Consider the following 24,194-nt stretch of genomic DNA (forward strand, 5'->3'; position numbering starts at 1 on the left):
AGGCCCACATACCGCAAAACAAAAACAAAAACAAAAAAAAAACAGTGGGCTCGGGGTTAAAACGCACACACACACACACACACACACACACACACACACACACACACACACGAACCCGAATTCATCTTCAAAATGGCATGGGTAACTTGGAGAAATAGTTTCTGCAAGAGTCTCAAGCAAAAAAATATTCAGACCTTTATCAGAGCTATTTTTCAACTCATGGAAAAAGATACCCCATAAGGCTTACTATGAAGCATAATGCTCAGTATCAAATTCAATCTCTCCCATTAAGAATCTCATGTGAATCACCTACTACTATTCCTCTTGTGGCTATAGAGCCAACAGAAATAAGTGTTTGCATCAAAAGATATGTGTAAGGATGCTTATACAAACTTAATTCATAAAGAGCCTCAAACTGGAAACAACCAGAATGTTCATCCATAGTAGTAGTGGGCAAACACACTGTGGGATATTCATGCAATGGAATACTGCTCAACAAGTACAAAGAACGAACCACAATAAACACAACTTCATGGATGAATCCCCACAGACACAATGCTGAGTTATTGAAGTCAGACCGAAAAGGTGTGAAGATACATACAGTAAGATTCCATTTGTACGAAATCTAAAAACTTAGGATTTGGCACTTTATGTAAGTTTATACTTCGATGAAGGTTTACATAAGTATAAGTTTGTTTAACAAACTCAAATGGGAGACTTTACCCTAAAATAACACAGTAGGAGAAGGGCTGGCAGAAGAGGGAGTTGATAAGAGCTCCTGGTGGAGGTAAGGAGAGAAGCATGGGGAGCCTCTTGGGTGAGCTGAGTGGTGCCATCCGAAAAGGCGATGTCAGGGCATTGGTATCTCAGGCCTGGTCTCTGAAGGAAGAGTGGCCCCAGATATTGAGGTTCTAGTGTTTGCATCGCTCGGCAGAATCTTTTGGAACTGGTCACTCATGGAACTCACCGTTACATAGTACATTAAGGTTTCAGAGGACTCTTTATCCTGAGATTTTTAATATAGATGATCATATATCCAAGTGCCCCTTCAGTATGGCAAAGTAGTAAAAGAAAGTGCTAGTGGGAAAAGAAATTTCTTGACGCTGAGATGAAGTTCGAATGAGTTAGTTAATTTGAGAGGTAAAGATGATGTGGGGCTCACAACAGACCACAAGCCATTTTACGTCTGTAAATCTGATACAAAGAACACATAAAAAAGGGGCAAGGAATTGATGGTAGAAGGGGTAGAATAGTCCTTGCCTGAAATGAAACACTCAGTTGGGTTTTGGGTCCTTTCAGTCATTGACTGGCCTTGGTCATATGGAGGATCAAGGGAGAGGTCTGAGATCCATGTAAACATCTCTGTACTCAACATTCAAGACCAATGGCCTGGTAGGTACGTAACAAAGGAGACAAATTTAAGGACCCAAACAGTGAAGCTAATCCCTAGGCTTTCTTTCTTCAGCAAACTTAGCTCCCCTTAAGCTATACATAACCCAGGCATTTAACTGAAGAGTTAGTGAGGATGTAGGCAGAGCTGATAGGGTTTCATTTCAAGGAAAAGAATTCCTGACACGATAATTAGTAATTAATAGTGAAGTTGCCTTGGGCCTCCCTGGTGGCGCGGTGGTTGAGAGTCCGCCTGCCGATGCAGGGGATACGGGTTCGTGCCCCGGTCCGGGAGGATCCCATATGCCGCGGAGCGGCTGGGCCCGTGAGCCATGGCCGCTGAGCCTGCGCATCCGGAGCCTGTGCCCCGCAAGGGGAGAGGCCACAACAGTGAGAGGCCCGCGTACCGCAAAAAAAAAAAATAAAATAAAATAAAATAAAATAAAAAAAAATTAAAAAAAAAAAAAAAAAATAGTGAAGTTGCCTAAACTCAGTATCTAGGATCTTTAAAGGAGTATCTGTTTGGATGAAGGGGGCAGAACACATACCCAAAATCCACTCCGTCCCATGACGTTAGGAGCCTCTCTGCTGATGACAGGTGTAGGTACACTGTACCTTACTTCATGGGCAATGTCGCCAGATTTGATAACAATACAGGACGCCCAGTGAAGTGTGAATGTCTGGCAACCCCTTGCTTACCTATTTCTGAACGACCACATCTGGCTCCAACTAAAACCACATCATTATGCTCACATTTTACATGTATACTTATTCTAAGTGGTTACAAAATAAAAACTGAGTAGTGAGTTAATGACTTTTTGCCATCCCCTTCAGCCAGTACATCACCCCTTTGGAATTTTAATGCAAATGCTAGGACACAAGAAAGAATCTAGAGGTCACATTCCATATGTAAAAGTACTTCTTATCTGGAAGTTTCTTCGTTCAAAAAAAGAGTCACAATTTATCTAAACGAATGAGGGGAAAAAACCAGACTGGGTTTCTGTATGAGGACGTGGTAGGCGGAGTGGGGAGAGGTTTCCTCCTCTGGATGACATATACAGGAAGGATCAACATTCCCAGGACATCCCAGAAAGGTTCATCTGTCTTCAAGTGTGTTGTAGCTGCATGATTCACACTTTTAGTTTTGACCCACTGGTACTTGTTTGAAAGCAGTGATTACCCCCTAGAAAAGAGAGATTCTGGAAAGGCTCGGTTTTGTTTGGGGTCTACCTAACACTACCACGACTGGTCTAAAACACTAACATCCACAGATGGTGACACAGTGCTGTGCAATCAACCAAGCCACTTCGGGTCTGATGATCCCTCTCCTTTGATTTTCACACCAATCTGCGATGGAGGCAGGATCAGTGTTGTTATTACCATTTTCCACACAAAGAAACAGAAGACCAGGGCTGACAGTTCTGCTGCGGGTAACCAGCAGAGCTCGGCATGAACCCTGTGTTAATTACTCCAAGAGACATGACTTTTCCCCCGTCTCATGCAACCGTCCCCCAGGCCCTTGGCCCCAAGAGGAAGACAGTACTATGTTGGGTTAAAAACCAAATGGGATGGGCTTCCCTGTTGGCGCAGTGGTTGAGAGTCCGCCTGCCGATGCAAGGGACATGGGTTCGTGCCCCGGTCTGGGAAGATCCCACATACAGCGGAGTGGTTGGGCCCGTGAGCCATGGCCGCTGGGCCTGCGCGTCCGGAGCCAGTGCTCCGCAACGGGAGAGGCCACAACAGTGAGAGGCCCGCGTACCGCAAAAAAAAAAAAAAAAAAAACACACACACAAATGGGATCATTTAGTCTCCAAGAGACCCATCCACTATTTATTTGTCTTCATTATTGATAACAATGGCACATTATTATGATAACTGGAGGCGGAGGGGGGTGGGGAACAGTCATGGTAAGGCAGGTAGTAAAAGTTCTAGAACTGAGTCCACTTCTTGAAGAATATTTAAAAAGAACAGGGACTTCCCTGGTGGTGCAGTGGTTAAGAATCCGCCTGCCAATGCAGGGGAGAGGGGTTCGAGCCCTGGTCCAGGAAGATCCCGCAGCCTGTGCACCACAACTACTGAGACTGCCCTCTAGAGCCACAACTACTGAGCCCACGCACTGCAACTACGGAAGCCCCTGCACCTAGAGCCCGTGCTCCACAACAAGAGAAGCCACCGCAATGAGAAGCCCGTGCACCACAACGAAGAGTAGCCCCCGCTCGCCCCAACTAGAGAAAGCCCACGCGCAGCAACGAAGACCCAACGCGGCCAAAAAAAAAAAAAAAAAAGAAAAATGTACTCTAGCCAGTGGAAGCCCCCAGAGTATCCTGGTAGAAAGATACTGAAAAAAGGAATAACAAAAACATGACAAAGACAGCTCTCCTCCACAGTTTAATAACTAGACCAGGCAACACACAGTTAACACTAAATGCATAATCTCCGCCACAGAATGTTCCAGATTTTGATCCTAATCTCTATCTTTGAATGGATAAAGAGACTCTTTTCACCTTTCCAAAGCTCTGTAATAGAACAGTGCCATGGGGCAACATACATACAAAACAACATTTATTTGGACCATTGTACCTTTAGTGAGTGACATACAAAAGCTAGAAAATAAATTCCCATTTAACTAAATTGTTTCATTCTATATATGTCTATGTCCCAATATTCCCCCCATCCCTCCCCCAAGCCCCATGGGTTAATGCAGGTGTTTTCAGTGACGCATTGGGACAAAAGTCTTTACTATGAAGCTTGTAGATACCAGGGACAAGGTAGCAAAGCTGTCATGAAGAGACCCCCATGGTGTAAATGACTGGTTTCCCATCTAAGATAGCTTGGGTGTGTTATTAATTCATGGTGAGCCAACACTCCATACCAATGTCCAGAGGGCTCAAGATACTCCTCACAGAATTCTAGATTGCTAGATTCTGCCTTGACTGATGAAAGCAACTGTCTCACCAGCCTACTCTCATTTTTCCTGCGACGGTAACAGAGGAAGAGGGCAGGGCAACGGAGAAAAGGTGGAGGAGGGACATGACCTGGGGTTCGTCCTGGTCCTTCCCCCTCACCTCTCCCCCTTCCCCACTCTCAGGATGCAATCCACTTCCAACTCCTGCTGCGTGAGTCTTCCTCCGAAGTACTACTCCAGTCCATCCCCATCTGCCACTGTCGTCGCTTCCCACTTCCTGTCCCCGTCACTGCTCTCCTGTCCTGCAGAAAGAGCTGTCTAACTGGCCTTCCAGCCTGCTCCTTCCCTTCTACAGGCCACTCTCCAAAAAAGCAAGCAGAGAGGGGTTTTTTGATTGAATTAAATATTGAGGTTGTTTTGAATGTTTTTATTTTATTTTCTTTCACTTATTTATTTTTTATACAGCAGGTTCTTCTTACTTATCTATTTTATACATATCAGTGTATACATGTCAATCCCCATCTCCCAGTTCACCCCCCCCACCACCACCACCACCACTCCCGCCACCTTCCCCCCTTGGCGTCCATACGTTTGTTTGCAGAGAGATTTTTTTTAATTAATTAATTTATTTATTTATGGCTGTGTTGGGTCTTCGTTTCTGTGCGAGGGTTTTCTCTAGTTGTGGCGAGCGGGGGCCACTCTTCATCGTGGTGCGCGGGCCTCTCACGGTCGCGGCCTCTCTTGTTGCGGAGCACAGGCTCCAGACGCGCAGGCTCAGCAGTCGTGGTGCACAGGCCTAGTTGCTCTGTGGCACGTGGGATCTTACCAGACCAGGGCTCGAACCCGTGTCCCCTGCATCGGCAGGCAGATTCTCAACCACTGCACCACCAGGGAAGCCCCTGAGAGATTTTTTTTAATGCACAACAGAGCATGGATACATCCCCTGCTGTATAACCTTCAATGGCTCCCATGCACGCTGACGCTAAAGTAAAACCTCCTTGAAGATCCTGTGCAAGGAAGCCCAGCTTACCTCCCCATCCCCATCCGGTGACACCCTCTAGTGATCACCGTCCCAGCCACTCCATTGGAGGTCTCTGACTACCCCAAGCTCCTTCCTAACCCAGGCTTTGCCCGTGTTTTCCCCCACTGGGAATATTCTTCCCCTAACTCTTCAGAGGTCGACTCATCCTGAATTCCCAGCTCTGCTTAAACGCCAGTCCTCTCAGAGGCACATTTTAGTGTCACTGTTCTTACCCCAGTGTCCGTTGCTAGCGCTTTTCGTATCACGACACCGGTGAGTTTCTTGGGTATCACAGCAGAATTTCTAATGAGAAGGTTACAGTGTCCGATTACTAGGTTTAAATTCCAATTTAAGATGATTGGTATTTTCTAGCTCCCCCAGGAGAGCACGAGCTCCATGAAAGCTGAGATAGTGGTATTTTTCACCAGTGTTTCACTGCGAACCTAGCCCGGTTCCTGGGACATGGTGAAGCCCTCCCCAAATTTTAGGCCATACAAAGCCAGCTACTGAGCACCTATTTCACTTTGGGGAAGACCTTCAGAGATGGGGGTTCTTTAACCAACGTGCACATTGATCCCACCGCTAAAATCTTCACTACAAACCGTACACACGGCTTTCCTGTTTCCTCTGTTTTCCACCATTGGGCCCTCTACCAACTTAATACATGGAAATCCCACTCGGAAACTTTGCTAAACAACAACTCTTCTCATTATGTTTTTCCTGTCCTCTGGGTTCTGGCCCACTGGTCTGTGTTTTAACCCAGAGGGTCTTTCATTAAGGAAGGTTGGTTTTTTCCAGGGTGAGTTCTTGAGTGGAAACTTCGCTCTGGTTTTCCAACACTGTTTTCACAGCAGAGGCTGCTCTCCTCTCTCTTGTCAACAAAAAGGCCAAACCGCAGTCCCCAGCCAGCAGGACAAACACACACTCCTGCCGGGAGGGCAGCCCCATGCGGCGTGTGCACCAGGGGCGGTAGTGGCCCGAGGGAGCAGGCGGCTGCTTTCCTGTGACTGCGCTGTCATTCATGCAAAAGCCAGCCAGCCCGCGAATGCCTTCAGGGCTTCCTTTCAAAAGGGTCACTTGCGTGAGTGTATGGACTGCACTAACACAGCTTCTCGCGTGAAGATGCTTCACTCACGTCTCAGGAAAGAGACCTCATTTTATGCAAACCCACTTTAAAATCTGCCTTTATAGAAAAACATCTGTGGACATCACAATCTTCAACCAAGGCTCTCTCTTTACATGAAACCAGCAGCCCTGGGAATTTTAAGCACTTTATTTTTTTAAGACTATGAATTCCAACTCTACTCATTCAGAAACTACAGTCTTCAGACAGGAGGAGGGCTGGAACTAATCTCTGTACTGTCTATGAAGAAAGGATAATGCATGAATAAGGTTGTTCCAAGAATAAATAAAACACTTGGCAGAAACTATTTTTAGGGCTCCTCTTGTACTTTGGAGCTACCCATTAATTTATAAACACTTGATTACTAATTACCAAAACTTTCAATCTATTCATTTAGCCAGGACCCAACGGAGCAAGGCAATCAACTCTGAGCTTGATCCCATCAGCTGTGTATGTTGGTGACTTGGACCTAAAAGAAGTACTTTCCTTCAGAAGGCAAACTGCATTTCATTTTTAAAAGTTTAGTTTAGTTTTTTTTTTTCAGACTTAATCTGAATGAGATTTCCCTCTGCATTAGTTTTCTATTGCCACTGTAATAAATTACCATAAATGTGGCGGCTTAAAAGAACCAATTTATCAGCATGTAGTCCTGTAGGTCAGAAGTTCGGCCCTGGCCTGTGTCTTCTCTGCTGAGGGTCTCACCAGATGTCAGTTGGGCTACCTTCTCATCTGGAGCCTGGGGTCTGCTTCCAAGCACAAATGGCTGTGGCAGAATTCACTTCCTTGTGGTTATAGGACTGAGGTCCCCCCTTCCTTGCTGGCCATCAGTCAGGGGCCATTTTCACACACTAGCAGCCAGGCCATCTGCATTTCTTGCCACACTGAGAGGGGCATTTCTTGTCCCCTACACCACCTACTCCCTATCTTCAAAGCCAGCAAAGAAGAAGCTCCCTCAGGTTGAACCCCTGTCATGGCATGAATCCTATCTTGAAGAAATGTCCAGTCCCTGTTTAAGGGCTCATCTGATTAGGTCATATTCACTACCGATAATTTCCCTGTCTTAAGGTCAACTCTTTAGGACCTTAATTACGTCTGCACTTATCTTTTCAGAGCAGCGCCTCCATTAATGTTTGATTAGATAACTAGGATGAGATAGGTATATACTGGGGTGTGGAAATCTTGGGGGCCATTTTAGGGTTCTGCCTAACCCCACTTATTCAAAAGTTATGATGCTTTTCACAAGATGAAAAACAAACTTAAATTTGCTCCCCAGTCAGCACCATTCTCCTGCTCTTGACTTAAGTGTTCTTGACACTTCAACAAGGCCAATAAAATAGTTTTAAGACACCATTCCCCCCATCAACCCACCGCAAACAAGATTTGTAGTCTCTTTGAAGGCAGCTGACAAAGCCTGTCTCTCTTTTCTATTCTCCACATAAGTAACACCAGTCAGGATGGCGAAGAAGGAGGAATGACTATCAGCCTTAACTATCACAATAAAAAATACCAGAAAACTCCAAATGTCAACATGCAAACTCGGTAATAGTAGACCCCATGGCACATGCGTGTTCTAAACATCTCCCAGCAGTTATAACACCCTCCCTTCCCCTCAAAAAAACCAGAGACAGTCCTACTACAAAACACATTCAACATTATAGCCGTTAAAAAAATTTAACACCATTTTAATAAGACCTTTTAGAGGAATCTAATGATTTAATGTATGTGTTTACTGCAAAAGGCTACACAAATAGATGTGTTATTTTTTTCAGAGCTAATATATTTAAGCAGAGGTATTCTGAGTCATGATGATACATCCCGCCTGGTTCTCCATACTCCGAATTTATCTATCTTTATTCCGTATATGGTGTCTGTCTGTCTTCTCTGGCTCCCCTCCTACTGTTACTTTCAGAGAGAATGTAATTGAGAAATGGAAAACTCAAAAACCCACTAGTCACCATGCAATGACTGAGCCCCTATTATGTGCCAGGCCCTGGTCTCGGTGGTAGGGATAGATTAATTCACATAATAGATTACTACCCTACTTTTATGGAGCCCATGTTCTAATGGGAAAGACAAACAATAAGCAAGTAGTAATTAGGAAAAAGGCAGGGGTAGTGGCAGCAGGGGCTGGAGATGTTGTTTTAGATGTGCTCTCCCCACGCTTCCCTTTTCCTGTGCACACAGCTGCCCTTTCAGTCTCCCTGCCCCATGGTACCAGGGAGAAGGCCTCTAGCAGGCACTGATCTTGCCTGTGAATGCCCTGTAATTCAGTCCCTAAATTAGGGAGGCTTCCCCACACAGAGCACAGGCACAGTACAATATTCACAGATTTCTCTATTGGTGGAGATCTCTAGAAATAAGACCCCAGGAATAGAAAGCGTTTCCGGTGTGGCAAAATCGTCCAAAGAGAAAACACATTACAAGTGCGTCTACACATTCAGAATGCTCTAAGGATACAGGGATCCTAGACCTTCAGGGAAATGGGCGAATGGGAAAAAAACTGAGGTCATTTGAAGGAAAACATTAGAAGAACTTTAGCTGAAAAAATAAACAAACTCGTTCATGAGCTACTTTTCCTAACTTTATAAACTATGTAAAGATGAAGGGATGGGGTTGTAGCCACACTGGTTACATTTGTTTTATGTAAGTCAAAATTTATGTCACATGAGATGACATCAATTGTTGGTGCCTTGGCTAATTTGTCATTTTTATGATTGAAACAAATCTCAGATGTTAAGAGTCGACTCACAAATCACTTTTCTATGATATTGGAATAAGTTCTATTGGAATCAGACTACTCTTCCTCAGCTTGAACAACAGAATTTGAAGCCATGTCCTAATTTCAGTGATTCTGGACTGGGGATTTATTCTTTTCCAGAAACTACTGTAGGCTTGTCTTGCTGAAAAAGGAGAGTGGTGGCTCCTGAGTTTAGGCTACTCCTTTCATAGTGGTACTAAACCCTTTAGGACTCTTCGTAACCCTAAGTATTCTAAGTGAAAATAAAAAAGGAACCAATCAATAGTCGAGTCAATATCCCACACCAGCTGCAGGAATAACGGGGTAGCAAGGACTTTCTGTGATGCATAAAACAAACCCTACAATTAGGTACGTACACGTGTACACACACACACATTTTCTCAAAGCCTCTTCTTTCTGCCCTTGATAGAAGGCCTAGAAATGGGTCTTTCTCTGTGCCCTGCATGCCACTTTTCTACAAAGTGCAAACTTCCTGGTGTCCCTGGCTCACCTCAAAAATGTCTGTCTTTACCTCTCCCTTTATGGAGAATAACTTTAGGACTAAAAACAGAAGTCCATGAATCCAGGACACACTGGAAGTATAGTCTCTACGTGGCCATGTCTCTCCAGTATTGTGCGATCGATACCCAATACTTCAGTGGAGAGGAAACTCTCATGAAAGATGAGATACTAGTTTCAGAGAAAGTTGTACATTGATCATAGGCTCGTCTTCTGAAAACTGGCCACAAATTTTTATTATCAACAGCTGGTAAAATGCATCCCAACGACATGGAAACATTTGGCAAACGGTTAATGGGACAATCAGTCACAAATCTTGAAGTTGCCACAAACAGACCAAACTTGCAAATGTTTAGGATGCAAGACCACTATATTTTTAAAGTACTCTTTCATAAAGATTAGGCTTTGGATTTTCAATGTGATCACAACTCAAGTAAAGCTAAAACCAACAAAACTGCTTTCAGAAATGCAATTTTGAGTGGGTTTGGGGCACAAAGAACACTTTCTTTTTTTAAGGTTTCAGAACCTGAGATGCAAGGATAAAATGTTAGTCACAACCTCTCCTCACCTATCCCATTCTAAATAATAGTCTCTAATAAACTTAAAGTCTATACATATTGAAAATCTCTTTCTACCTTAAGTGATGTATGAGGTTGTTTTTTTTAGCAAATTCCTCCCTGGAGTTGGAAGCAATAGGAATCTGAAGTAAGAAAGAACTATGAATGGAATGATTGATTTTTATCTTCAAGCCTCCTTGGGCTGGTCCTATTTTGATGGCCAACTTTTCTCAGACACTAACCTGAAACCACTAAGAGTTAAGAAGAAAAAAAGACCTTCAGTGACCTCCACACGTGGGGAAAACCCCAACTTCTCCATCTCTTTACACAGCCTCTCAAGAAGCAGATTGGTGGTCAGGGGGGTAAGGGAGGACAGTGGCGTCCATCCGCACAGGTGTTAGCCCTTTAGCAGAAACTGTTCCAGGTGCTGGCCCAGGACAGCACAAGCATCTCGTGCACACGAAGAAGCACAGCAGGTAAAGGTTTACAAGGCAAGCAGGGCCACACCCCAGGGTCTGATTTACCAAAGTGAACAAAAGGGAACCTTCCTTAAAATAACTTCCTCAGGGGACTTCCTGGGCGGTCCAGTGGTTAATATTTCGCCTTCCAATGCAGGGGGTGGGGGTTTGATCCCTGGTTGGGGAGCTAAGATCCCATATGCCTTGCGGCCAAAAAACCAAAACCATAAAACAGAAGCAATATTGTAACAAACTCAATAAAGACTTTAAAAATGGTCCATATCAAAAAAAAAAAATGCCATTGAGGCATATTTAAAAATAATAACTTCCTCATGGCGGACACTTAAGTCAAAATCTGAGCCAAATTCCAGGCTTTAATGTAAGTTAAAATTCAATTTTAAAATATTTCATGTTTAACTTGTTACTTTTAATATAACAGGAGGTCACCCAGGACTCATTTTAAACTAAGAAGTTTCACTGACAGAATAGCACTTACTTAAGGGAGACTTTAAAGAGGGGAAGGACAAGAGCTGGGGATCCGGGTTCAGATACCGGCTCTTTCATCAGTATTTGAGCAAACTGCTAAAATCCTCTATGCCTCAGTTTATTCACCAATAAGACAAGTATATAACTAGGATCTATCCGACATGGTTATTGCATGTAAAACACTGAGCAGCATCACATAATAAACCTACAACAAATAGTAGCTCCCATGACGACTCCAAAACCAAAATCAAATTTTCTTAATGAGAGCTTCTCAAAGTTTAGAGTATACAAGGCAGGCATGGAGAGCCCATCAGTAAGTGTGGATTCCGGGGCCCAGCCCCGGGGATGCTGACTCAGGAGATCGGGGCAGGCGAACAGGAGTCTGCAGGTCTAACAAGGATCCCAGGTGGTTCTGTCCCCAAAGATACTCAGACCACACAGAGACCGGCTGCTCTCCGGGGAGATGGTGGCAGCTGCCGGGAACTGGGAAAAAGGCAGGACAACCAGACAGAGGGACACCAGTGCAGGCCTGAGGCTGCCCTCCTCCCCACTCCCCGTTGCTCACTTCCAGCCCCACCACAGAGTCAGGAGCAGTCCCTCCAGAGGTGGCAACAGGGACAAGCGGCCATCCAGAGGCAGGAGAGGGGCTCCCCCCTGAAAACCAATGCGAGGTGCTTGCTCGCATATAACTCCCTCAGTAACGGCGAAAAAAGGACAGGCATTTTTTTTTTTAACATCCTTATTGGAGTATAGTTGCTTTACAAGGGTGTGTTAGTTTCTGCTGTAGAACAAAGTGAATCAGGTATACATATACACATGTTCCCATATCTCCTCCCTCTTGCATCTCCCTCCCACCCTCCCTATCCCACCCCTCTAGGTGGTCACAGAGCACCGAGCTGATCTCCCTGTGCTATGTGGCTGCTCCCCACTAGCTATCTATTTTACATTTGGTAGTGTATATAAGCCATGCATTTTTAACCACTACAACTCTGAAGTAAGTTTACCATGATCTCCCTTTTACAGAGCAGAAAAATGAAGGTTTTAAAGAGAAGTTAAATAACAAACCACAGCAGAGGCAAGACCTGGCAGGTTCCATTGGATCTACCACCAAACTATAGACAAAGAGCCCATCTCCCCTGCTCCTACCTAGCTCTAAGCAGCATTACTAGGGTCCGGAGAACATCAAAAGCCTCCTAAGGGGTCTCCCCGCTTCCGCTCCCCTCTCCCGGTCTTATTTATTTATGTTGGTTCATTTTGGCTTCCATGTTTGTTGTCTATCTGCCCCCACTAGACTATACAATCCCAGAGAACAAAGAGCCGGCTCTATCCAGTTCACCCCTGTGGCCCCAGACCTCAGAACAGAGCCTGACACACTCATTCAATAGTGCTTTTGAACTGGCCAACTCCAAAGCCCATTCTGTTCGGTGACCATTCCTCTTGTGTGGAAGAACCACTTAAAGAAGCCCTGTTGAGCATTACTTACAAACCGCCAAGTCACCCACTAAACTACTCGAAAGAGAAAAGTCCAATCAGGAAGTCAGCGACCAGCATCAAGAGTCATCAATCTGGGTGAGAGTTGTCTACTCACATTTGCAGTGCCCAAAAACAAGAGACGCCAGGCCCTGCCAGAAGACGAATGATGTTTTCCCACCTCCACAGCTCACGTGACACCAATGATGTTACAAATTAAACACATATGAGCAAGGGAAAAATGGGGGAAAAAAATCAAAGGGCCCCCCTTGGAAACCAGGTGGGGTCTCCCTCTCTTTCTGTAAAGAAAGTAGTATTTTCCTGCCCTTTAAGATGGTAACAATTAAGAAGAGGAGAGCGCTTCTGTTTCAAGACAACACATAAGAAACAACAGGCTTTATTTTAAACAAATTCCAGAGAACTGAGACCACCTGACAGCTGGACACAGCATCCATCCAACCAGATTTAACCATAAAGGCTGGAAAAGGAAAAGTAGACTCCTCAGCAGAGGAGACATCTTGACACATTCCAGCCTCCTAGAAAGTGAGTGTTTATACATATTCACCTAAATATATGCTTCCTCTGACAGCAAAATGCTCAGTAGCTGTTGTACCAATTCCAGCAGCTAGTTCTGCAATACTAAGATGGCGGAACTTGAGTTAGATCTACAGATCCAGCCCTGGAGGATGGAGGATCCATTTGTGTCTTTGCTGCCCACAGCCTGATTGCCTAGAGGTCTGGGGCACATTCACATGCTTTATCACCTCCCCTTTTCTCATCTCTCATTTTGTGGGATAACATGACTCCTGAGTGACTACCCAATTTGACTTGTTCTGGACGCAATGAACTGCATGGAGAAAAAATTCTGGAAATCGTTTCAGAGGCCATTTTTATCCAACCTGCAATGTGAAAGTGGCCCTCGGGTGTTGAAAGGCTCTAGAGGTGATGTCAGATTAATAACCACCACTCCAACACAAGGGTCCATCCTGGTCAGGAGCTAGACTCACACTTTCTCTAAATGTCACTCCAAATATGTGTGAATGATGTTTATTAGGCCTATTTTACAGATGGGAAAACCGAGGCACCAAGAAGTTAAATGATCAACCCAAGGTCCAAACACAGGATGGAAGAAGGTTTCAACTTCAGTTCTTCCAGACCTCAGTGTCTTCAACGTACAGACAAGTTCTTCAAGCCTTCTCTTAGTAAGACTCACTAAATCTTGAGTCTAATAAAGAGATGGTTTGGCCCATCAGAGAGGAGGGACTGAGCCAGAAGACTCAGGGTCAACGGCCCAGTCTGCCCGCCCCCGCCACCCAACGTGACACTTAAGTCCCACTACAAGGAAGCAGTTGTAAGCTCTGACTTGCCTGTTATTCCTACTCAGAAAGAAAGGATGGTGGCTGGCGCAAAACTTTTGGCAAAGACAAGTGTCTTACCTATAATACATGTTGGCAGCTGCCCAGAGCAACTCCTCCCTCCTCTAGAGTTTCATCTCCTCACTTCGCTCCAACAACAGCAGCTAAGGTAAACCTGGCTGAGGTCTCTCAGGAATCAAAGTCTTACAGAAGTGCAAAGAATTATGGCCCCAGCTTCAGAAGCCTCCCAAACACATTATAAACTTTTCCTTATGCTATTGTGGATATGAAGGTGTGCATTAAACATTCAGGAGAGCCGCTCTGGGTACATAATTAGGGAGAGCAAATATTTGTTCAAGTCAGCCTCAGTGGGACCTCCTCTTTTTGAATAACTACAGAAAAATTGTTTTAAGTAGATAGATCCAGGATACAAAGGCTTGGCCCCAAATCCTCCCCTAGCCCTGATGACTCCACTCCTCAGAGACCCAGTAATCTTTTTTTTTTTTTTTTTTTGCGGTACACAGGCCTCTCACTGTTGTGGCCTCTCCCGTTGCGGAGCACAGGCTCCGGACGCGCAGGCTCAGCGGCCATGGCTCACGGGCCCAGCCGCTCCGCAGCACGTGGGATCCTCCCGGACCGGGGCACGAACCCGCGTCCCCTGCATCGGCAGGCGGACCCTCAACCACTGCGCCACCGGGGAAGCCCCCAGGAATCTTTTTAACAAAGAGGAGGCATCCAGGACTCATGCACTAGCCCTGCATTTTCTCCCCAGGCCTTTGGATCATCCCGCTTCCTGCAGAGCCACCGCTGACACTCTTCACCGTCACCTACGCTGCAGACCCTTTGTCTCCTGACAAGATAATTAGTACTAGCCAGATAGCCACTAATGCAGAGGAATTGGAGATGGCGCTCATTCCAAGGTAGTGGGGCTGCCATGACAATGAGCCTGGATGGACGTGGGGACAGACAGCTGTAGACCCAGTGTCTGCAAGTCTCTTCTGCCCGGAATTCGTTCTTATCACACAATGGCGATATTGTCGAGCAGAAAAACACTTGTTGCTACTTGACTGTCATATCGTAAAGCTCAACATTTCAACTTCACAATAGACAGCATCTTGCTGATTTCACTTCAGACGAGTGGCGAAAATTCTTCCCTCCAACCAGAGGGGGACATGCCAAGATCAGAAAGCAAATTACTTTTATTCTTGGGGAGACAGATGTTTTCTACAGATAACTCGTTGGACAATTTTTAAAGAGAGAGGGGGGAAAAGAGCAAGAGGAGGAAATATTCCTCTTTCATTTTCATATTTCTTGCTTTTCCCTTCCTTTAGTAACTCACTTGATTAAATGAACAGGGTGCTGTGATCTGCTCGATTTGTCTCCTGCTGGCTGATTAAGTTATTAAAAAAAAAAAAAAACTTGGAGAAAGAAGTATGCATCTTGCACTCGCATGCAAGTCTATACAAGGAGAGAGAAAAGAGAGAATAATCACTGATACAGGAAACACCAGCATTTCTCCAACTACAAGAACTAATCCTGACCACTCAAAAAGTCAGTAGCAAAGGCACGGTACTGTGGAGGTATAAAGTCTCACCCTTTCCTAGGAGAGAAAAGAAAAAGCTACATAGAGGCCTTCGGTGCAGGTGCCTGCTAGCTGTTACAGCCCTAGGCTCAAGCAGCTAAAACTGTCCAAAGCAGACACCTGTGCCTCTGGCCTGTAGGGCATACAATCTAGCCAGGCCAGCCCAGATATTTCTGGACTTGAAGAGTTAATGAACAATGCACACACAGAGAAGGAAAGACTGGACGATCAGACTCACAGCACAAAAGCAGATTTTCAACTCTGCAGAACTCCAGAAGATGGATAGATTCACTGCCTATAATAGACCTTAAATTTATCAGCTATTGTGGCAGAAAGTGTCATGGCTTAAAGCAGTATTTCCCAAAGCATTTCATAGAATACATTAGAAAGAGAAACAGGGATCAAATATATTTGGCCCTGAAGCCTTATCTGGAGCTTCAAAATCCATAATAGCATATTTAAGGCTGAGAAAACTTCAAAAAGAACCTGCGTAATTGCAATTAACCTGGCTTTCCCCAAACTTCTTTGGCTACTGAATCTACTACCAATACCCTGGTTATCTTGCAGAGAAGCTATAGGGAAAATGAGTGTCATGACTGGCCTGGTGGCCCTATCCCTCCATTCCCATCCCAAGCCTTCAGTCTGCTAATGGCACCCCATTAGCATTGCTTCTTTCCATGGATTGCTGCTAGAGGAAAGACTTGACTCCTAAGGTAAGATACTGTTCAAAAGGCTAGAAAGTTAGAAAGCTTCCATGCTCACCTCATCAAATACCATTTTTAAAACAGACCCTATGACTGTGTTGCCCGTTGGGGTAGCCACTAGCCCTATGTGGCTATTTACATGAAATTAAATGAAAGTTAAAAATTGAGCTCCTCGGTTGCCCTAGCCACATTTCAAGTATTCCATATCCACATGTGGCTAGTGGTTACCACGCACATTTAGAACATTTTCATTGCAGAAAGTTCTATCGGAGAATGCTACTCTAGAAGGACCAACAAATCACAGGTTTCAAAGTAAAAGAGCAGGTTTCGAAAATCTTCAATTAAAAGACTCTAGATCAGACTTTATTTAAAAGAAATGATTGAACACAACCCAGCCTTATCCCTGGAGCAATAAGCTATTTTAGTCAATCTAGATCCACAGAGCTAGCTAGTCTAACTTGCTAAAGATAAACACTCCCTTTCCAGTATTTCATACATCTGGTAGTGACGGAGATATTTCTAACCCAGTTGACAGTCAGATGCAATCAGTTACAGCCAGAGCATTTTTCTACCAGTTTAAAAAGAACACCCAGCAAATGGTCTGAATCCTAAATCTGAACACTACTGAACATCAGCTGTTTGGACATTCATATTCAATTAAGTGAATTTTGCACAGCGTTAAGAAATAGTCACAGGTCCAGAAAAGCGCTATGCAGAACAGAAGATAGAGAAGGATAGTCTAAGACCTGTGGCCAAAGTAACAGAGGCCAACTCAGAGAAAGTGCCTTAGCCCAGGCTTGGGTTCTAACCAGCCCTTTTGCCCTTCCACCCGCTTAAATATTTCACCCTCATTTTTGAGATCTTAAAAATAGATGGAGCTTTTATTCTGGTCAATCAGCACAGTTAATGGTTTTCCACACCCCAGCACTTTTTGACATCAGACTCTAACCCACTCTAGCTCAGCTCCCCAGCAGGGGCCAATCAATATTTCCTTTCAATGCTGACCATGTGTTCAGGCATCTTTGTTCCTCTCTCAGAGCCAGACCTTCTTTAGAAAAGCTGGCATGGTATGAGGATTCTCTAATCCAATCCATGTTTCCTGCTGACAGACAACTTGTTGGTAATTCATCAATGATACCCCCTTGGGCTTATGGATTTTTCTGGATTGGTGACCTGCTGGGTGTGTGGCTGGTTCTCAATATGCATGGTGTGGGTGGGGACACACACAAGGGAAATGAACGACGTGGTTGGCAGGGCAACTGTACAGTCTTCTTTCTTGATCAAGCACTGTAGAGCTGAGGCATCCCCAGGAAAAGCTTAGCTTTTCGCCTTTCAGATTTTCAATATGCTTGTCCTTTTGCCTAAATTACTGGTCTCTCTCTGGCAAACTCCTTAGTCAGTCTAGCATGACTTTAAGATCCAGTTTCCATGTTGCTTCTTCAAAGAGACTCCTATGTGTCTCAGCGAATCTTCTCTACTTCCTACACGTTATCATGACACATTTCACACTGCCTTGGAAACACCTATGAGTGCCTTCCCCACTCACCCCTTCCACTTTGTTATAAGCTTCATTACTTTCAACTGCCATCTCCCCTAAGAAACATAATACAGGCGCAGAGTAGGCACTCAATGTCTGCTGTATGAGTAAATGAGTGAATGTACTGGGTACCTGGAACACCAGTGGCAGATTACATTTAAGAGAATATTTCCAGAATAGCAATATTTCCAGTCCTAAGGCTCTTCCAGAACCTTGCCACTTGTCATCAATAAATGGAGTCTATTGCCCCTCCTCTTGAACCTGGATGGGACTTTGTAAGTACCTGGATGACTATAACGTGGCGGAAGCAACACTGTCTACTCCACTGGTAGGTTCCCTGGCTCCTTCTCTTAAGCTCACCCTTGGAAACCAGCCACCGTGTGATGAGAAGAGGAGACTACACGGAGAAATCACACAGAGGTATTCCAATGGAGACAACCCCACCCAACTAAATTCTTAACTACTGGCTAGTGGCTACCATATTGGATAGTACATATCTATCCCTAGCTACATAAACAAGCCTTCAGATTTGTACTGTTCAATATGGTAGCCACGAGCCACCAGTGGCTATGTACATCTAAATTAACTAAATTAAAATTTTAATTCCATAGTGCACTAGCCACATTTCAAGTGCTCAATAGTCATGTGTGGCTAGTGGTTGCCATATTGGACAGTGGAGATATAGAATCTTTCTATCACTGCGGAAAGTTCTATGAGACAGCACTGTTTGAGATGATTCCAGCCCCAGCATTTGTGCTCTTCAGCTGAGGCCCCATATATCAAGGAACAAAGATAAGTCATCTCTGGTCTGCCTCGTCTTAATGCTTGACCCACAGAATCCGTCAACATAATAAACGGCTGTTTATGCCAGTGCATTTTGGAGTAATTTGTGTTGCAGTCATAGTTACTGGAAAAACAGTCTTTCTTATTAGAACTTTTGAAACCCTTGGCAAAACTCCATTACTCCTGCATTTCTTAATGCAGGACTGAAAAGGGGAAAGAGAAAAGCAACAGGTAAGGAGCCAACAGTCATTGTTGAAATGACTTACTGTAACATAACTGAACACTGAGTCTGTCACTGACCCTCAGCCTGTTCTGAGCAGAGCGGTTAACATTTTATACGAGAAGCAGCTAAAATTTCCAGCAACCTCTGCAACCTCTTCTGGCTGCAGACCTGCACACTTGCACTCTGGCACACTTCTCTGTGGTCACATCCTGCTCTTGCACACCCCCAGAGATTAGGATGCTGAAATGCCTTCAGTTGGCTCTCCACAGCCTGAATTTAGGCACTGGTCCTTCCTGGTGTGTATGGTGGTCATTTGTGGTTTTTTGGGTTTTTTTGGTTTTTTTTTTCAAATCAGCATAGCCCCATGGGATGGGATAATCCCCTTCCCAACATGACCAACTAGGATACACCGATAGATTATATGTAGATATCTACGCCCACCTTTGTTCAAGAAGGATTTGCAGTTTACCACAAATGCACAGATACAATAAAGCCATATTCATTGATACAGATCAAGGTAGATACACTTTTCCTGTTAAGGGCCTGAGCTATAGTCTGCCAACCCCTTATACCGACGAAAAAACAAAGGGTTAATGCCATTACCTCAAACAGAAATTGCTTTGGGAAAGCGATCAAGAAAAATGAAAACAAACAAACTGGCTGAACTGACATACATGTTTTCCATCATTCAGTAGAGGCAGAGAATAGTAAACAGCCTATTCTGGCCTTTGAAAGCATTAGCTCAGATTAGATTGTTCTGATTATCATTTATAAGTTAGTAAGCGCAATTCCTGTTCCATTAATATCCCAATGCAGATGAAGCCACAAAATTACAAAGCCCTTTCCCCTCAGGTGTCAAGTCTATAAAAAGAAAAACTGTTTGGATGGTTACTGGGTTAATCAACTGTCCAGACTGTTTTTACCAGAGACAAGGGAAACCTTAGGGTTAGGTGAGAACTTTGACAGGTGATCTGGGGCCAACCCAATGTCCTCACTTTGTCCTCACTTTGAGCTCGTGGTCTTCACCCAAAGGTACACACTGGCCAATCTGTGAATACAGCCATCCCAGCCTGATGCTGTTTCCGGGACATCCTAGTGGCCTGTGTGATCGCACAGGATCCAAAGTCACAAAACAAAATGCGCAGGAAGCACTGTTTAGCTCATAGTTCTGTACTCGTCCGGCTCTTTCCCACGGTAAAGCTTATGCCCTCCACGGATGGCTGTTCTCAAGACCCAAACTTAAAATTTTAAAAATGCAGTTACAGTGGTTCTCCTCCTTCCATGCAAGGAGCTCCCCAGAATGTAGACTTGCATCAGTGAGTCTTCCCAAGTTGCACAGAATCTCACCTCCCGCCTCGGTTTCCCTCACCAAGCCTTTCCTGGGCCATTTGGCACACTGTCAAGGTGGCATTATTCCAGAAGGCTGTTCAAAGGATACACACACACTGCCATCCTGAAAGGCCCTGCTTGGTAAAGCCCACTCTTTATGACTGCTGAGTTTGGATTCCACAAACAGCTCTTAAAAAGAGATAATAAGCTATTCCCTTAACAAGCTAATAAGCAACTGTCAGCCAGGATGGGTGTTTGTCACTCCCCATCTCCCACTCCCTTGCCCTGAACCCCTGTGGTTTAATACAAAGCTCTGTTTCCCCAGGGCTCAACTCTATTCCCCAAGGAGCTCCCAGGACCCCCCCCCATCCCCACTGACGTCATCCTGCCTGGGCAGCCCTTCCCTGTAGCATCCTCTGTGACTGGCAGTCTTGTGCTTTTGCAAAGCATCTTCCTTGAGAGCGGAAACCCACGGCCATTCATGCATATGGTAAATTCTGCATCTTTAGGGAGGGAGTTTGTTCCCGTTGGTAGAATCCTGCTGATCTTGCAAATAAGAACCATAAACACGAAAGTGGTGCCCTTCACACAGATACAAGACAGCTGAAGATGGGGGAAGGCTCCTAGGCCTTAGTTACCAAAGGCTAACTGGTGAAACCCCAAGTCAGTCCCAATGAGCCCATTTTCATGAAACTGAAGCAGAAAGATGACAGGCACAGAAGTCAGCACTGCCTTCCAATCCCAGTCCCACTACCCCCTAACAGGGTGGCCTTGCCCATTATCAGCCAAACCTCTCTCTTCACTTGTTAAAAGGAAGGTAATACGACTAACACCCCAAGGGTTCTGAGAAAGCAGGGTACATCTGTCTTGCACAAAACAATGCCCGAGACATAGCACGTCCTAGGGAAATATTCATTCACTTCCTCCTAATCCTTTCAGAAATTCCGGAATGAGAGGCTGCCACACAGATTTTGAAGGAGAACGTGAAAAACCGACAGTAACCCAACAGTATCATTATTTATAAAGTTGGTTGTTCTACTTCAGCGTTTCACAGAATTATTAATAAATAACAGAGCGCCTCACTCTAGCGCTGAAAAGAACCAGATTCTGCACAAAACGGTCCCCACAACCTGAAAGGATGAAAATGTCATCAAATTAGGCCCAACCAACAAGCAAGTCAATATTTGATTCCCACTTTAAAGAGGGATGATGCTGGGTAAACTGGTATGAGATGTCCCACAATTTAACCCCTACACATGGACCGTGTAGGGACAGGAGCTGCAGACGTTACAGGAGGTCACAAAGCTGGGTAACCCCAGCCTGGCACGCCTCCTTAACCCAGATTCACACTATTTATCGTTCTTGCACATTCATTAAATGTGATTAAACAGTCGAATCCAAAATATATCTATGCTTTAGTTTTAGATCCTCTTTTGAACTCCTAACGCCATTCGGATCAACCCTCCCACACACAAAACATATCCTTCACTTGCTAAAAATTTCCACTCTAAGGCAAGTGGTTAGAAAAACACATGCATCTCAAATGTTGTGAGGCTCACACCAGCCTAATCCTCAATGCTATTTCAATTCAAAGAACCAAAGTGAAAGGATTAGTTCATGGGGCGGTAGGCGGGGGTCGCCACTAGGTTTTACGCTTTCGGGCCTTTTCATCTGGATTCCTATTGTTTTCCTTGCTCCAGCCTTCCTGCCTCAGTCAATAGTTCACCCAAATAGTACTTTTGACATCTAGGAAGAAAAAGGAAAAGAAATGTTCTTTAAAAACTTCATAAAATTTTTTTATTTTTCACAGCCAGAACATAAACCTCAGAGCTGAGCTTCAGAACGCAACGTAAAGCTAAAAGGAGATTTTCACTACATATTTCTTTTATATATATAATATATTTTAACAGAGTTTTATTTTTTTCCTGAATAATGCACCTCTGGGGTTCCATACTCATCCAAGCACATGCAAACTGTGTTTGTATCTCATCAAATGTTACCTGAATCTCTCCTGTCCTTCCCTCGTTCAATGCCAAATGATACTTTCAAAGGAGAGAAAATTATAAATAGGTTTGTGTGTGTAAAGAGAGATGATAGAGAGATAGAGTTATTATAGAAGTGACAGAGAGATGTAGATAGATAGATGATATATAGATGACTGATAGATAGGTGATAGATAGACGGATAGATGGATAGATAGACAGACAGACAGAAAGAATAGGTACATCAGCCTCGGAAACGCGAACCGTTACATCCCACCCAGCAAAACCTTGCAGTGAATTTGGATGTACCAACAGAGGTTTCAAAGTGAACAATTCCTGTCTGCCTTGAGGATGGCTGAGTCAAAAACTGCTCATCATCATGGACGTGTCCTTTCTCCCAGGACCAAACAAGCCGAAATTCTGGCAGACACACGGATGCCTAGAGCTGCTGGCATGGAGTCCGCTTGCACACCTGTCTGTGTAAACAGAAGTGGCCTGAGGGGATCTCTTGTCTTCCTGGCTCAGAGGCAATGTCTTAGCCGGTGTAGCCAGGCACTGTTTAACTTCTGATTGGTCAATAACATGCCCCAGCAAGCAATAAATACGCCCTGACCCTGCAGCTGCCTTTCGCACGACACGCATCATTGATCTTCCGGGGCCTTGGAAAACAGCCAATCTGAATAAAAGCTAAGCAGAGGCCAAGTGCCATTTTCCAACGCCTCCTTACAATTCCTTAGTAACTGTAACTAGAAATAGAGCACTTGGCAAGTCATCGTATCATGGATGTTGGAGTTAGATTATTATCTCCAAGGAGGGGAAGGTCGGGGAGAGGAGAGAAGGAGAGACAGACTGACCGAGTCTATACACACAAAGAAGGCGATCTGACCCCCACACAGCAAAATCCCCCAGTCTACGGACTAAAAACTGGGAGCTCAGCATATCCTAGAGAAGGGGCTCAGAAAGGACGGGTTACGGAAGAAGAAACAGAACACACAACCCCCCAGACAGCAGAGGCAAAAACAAAACAAAAAGTGGAGAAACACACAACAGGCCCAAGATGAACAAACTATATCTTTTACTAAACACTTTTTAAAAAAAGTTTGTCTCCCTCAGCTAGAATGCAAACCCCACAAAGGGAGGGATTCGCGAGCACGTGTGTACATATGTGTGCGTATGTGTACACACATGCATGTATGTATGTGTGTGCGTGTGCGTTTTACTGTTGCATCTCCAGGACCTGGTGCATAGTAAAAGTGAAATAACTATTTCTCTTTGTTTGTTTGTTTGTTTGGTTGGTTGGTTTTTTTGCGGTACGCGGGCCTCTGACTGTTGCGGCCTCTCCCGTTGCGGAGCACAGGCTCCAGACGCGCAGGCCCAGCGTCCATAGCTCACGGGCCCAGCCGCTCTGCGGCATGTGGGATCCTCCCGGACCAGGGCATGAACCCGTGTCCCCTGCATCAGCAGGCGGACTCTCAACCACTGCGCCACCAGGGAAGCCCTGAAATAACTATTTCTTGAATGAATTGGCAAATACAGGCAAGAAAAGACAGGGTGGGCAGAATTAAAGCAAACAAGGAAACTGGTTTTGTCTGGGGAAGAAGGAGCGCCGACCTCCACAGTTTTCAGCCATGAAAGGAAGGAACCTGAACGTGAAGCACAGTGTAGACAGCCAGCTAAGCTCGGCCCACTGCTCAGTCCCTCCACCACTTTTGCAATCACTATACTTGGTCCTTGCATCTGGGGTTCCTTGTTCCTGGCTATTCTAACCACCACCATGGCTGTGAACTTCCCTTACATCACAAACCCAGGAAATTCCTCTTGATTTAATCTCAAGCAAGTCACCCCCTTGCCTGGATGCAATGAGTTCACCCACATTCTCCAACTAATATGCAATCTACAGTATTTATTGCTCCAGAGATGTGAGGATTGTAGACAACAATCTCACCTAAGGAGTTAGGGTATTTTGATTTATGGGATCTGAGATCAGAATTTTTCATTCACCACAATACTGAGAGCTGCGGCCACTTCCTGAGC

At 44.7% G+C, this 24,194-nt stretch overlaps 1 protein-coding gene across 1 annotated transcript in view; it reads right to left on the minus strand.

Moving 5' to 3' along the window:
* EXT1 (exostosin glycosyltransferase 1) overlaps positions 1-24,194 on the minus strand; it is a 304,586-nt gene that overhangs the window by 163,926 nt on the left and 116,466 nt on the right. The gene's annotated exons all lie outside the window — the stretch shown is intronic.

Source organism: Mesoplodon bidens, assembly GCF_964165515.1.
Source record: "Mesoplodon bidens genome assembly, chromosome: 16".
Lineage (NCBI taxonomy): Eukaryota > Metazoa > Chordata > Mammalia > Artiodactyla > Ziphiidae > Mesoplodon > Mesoplodon bidens.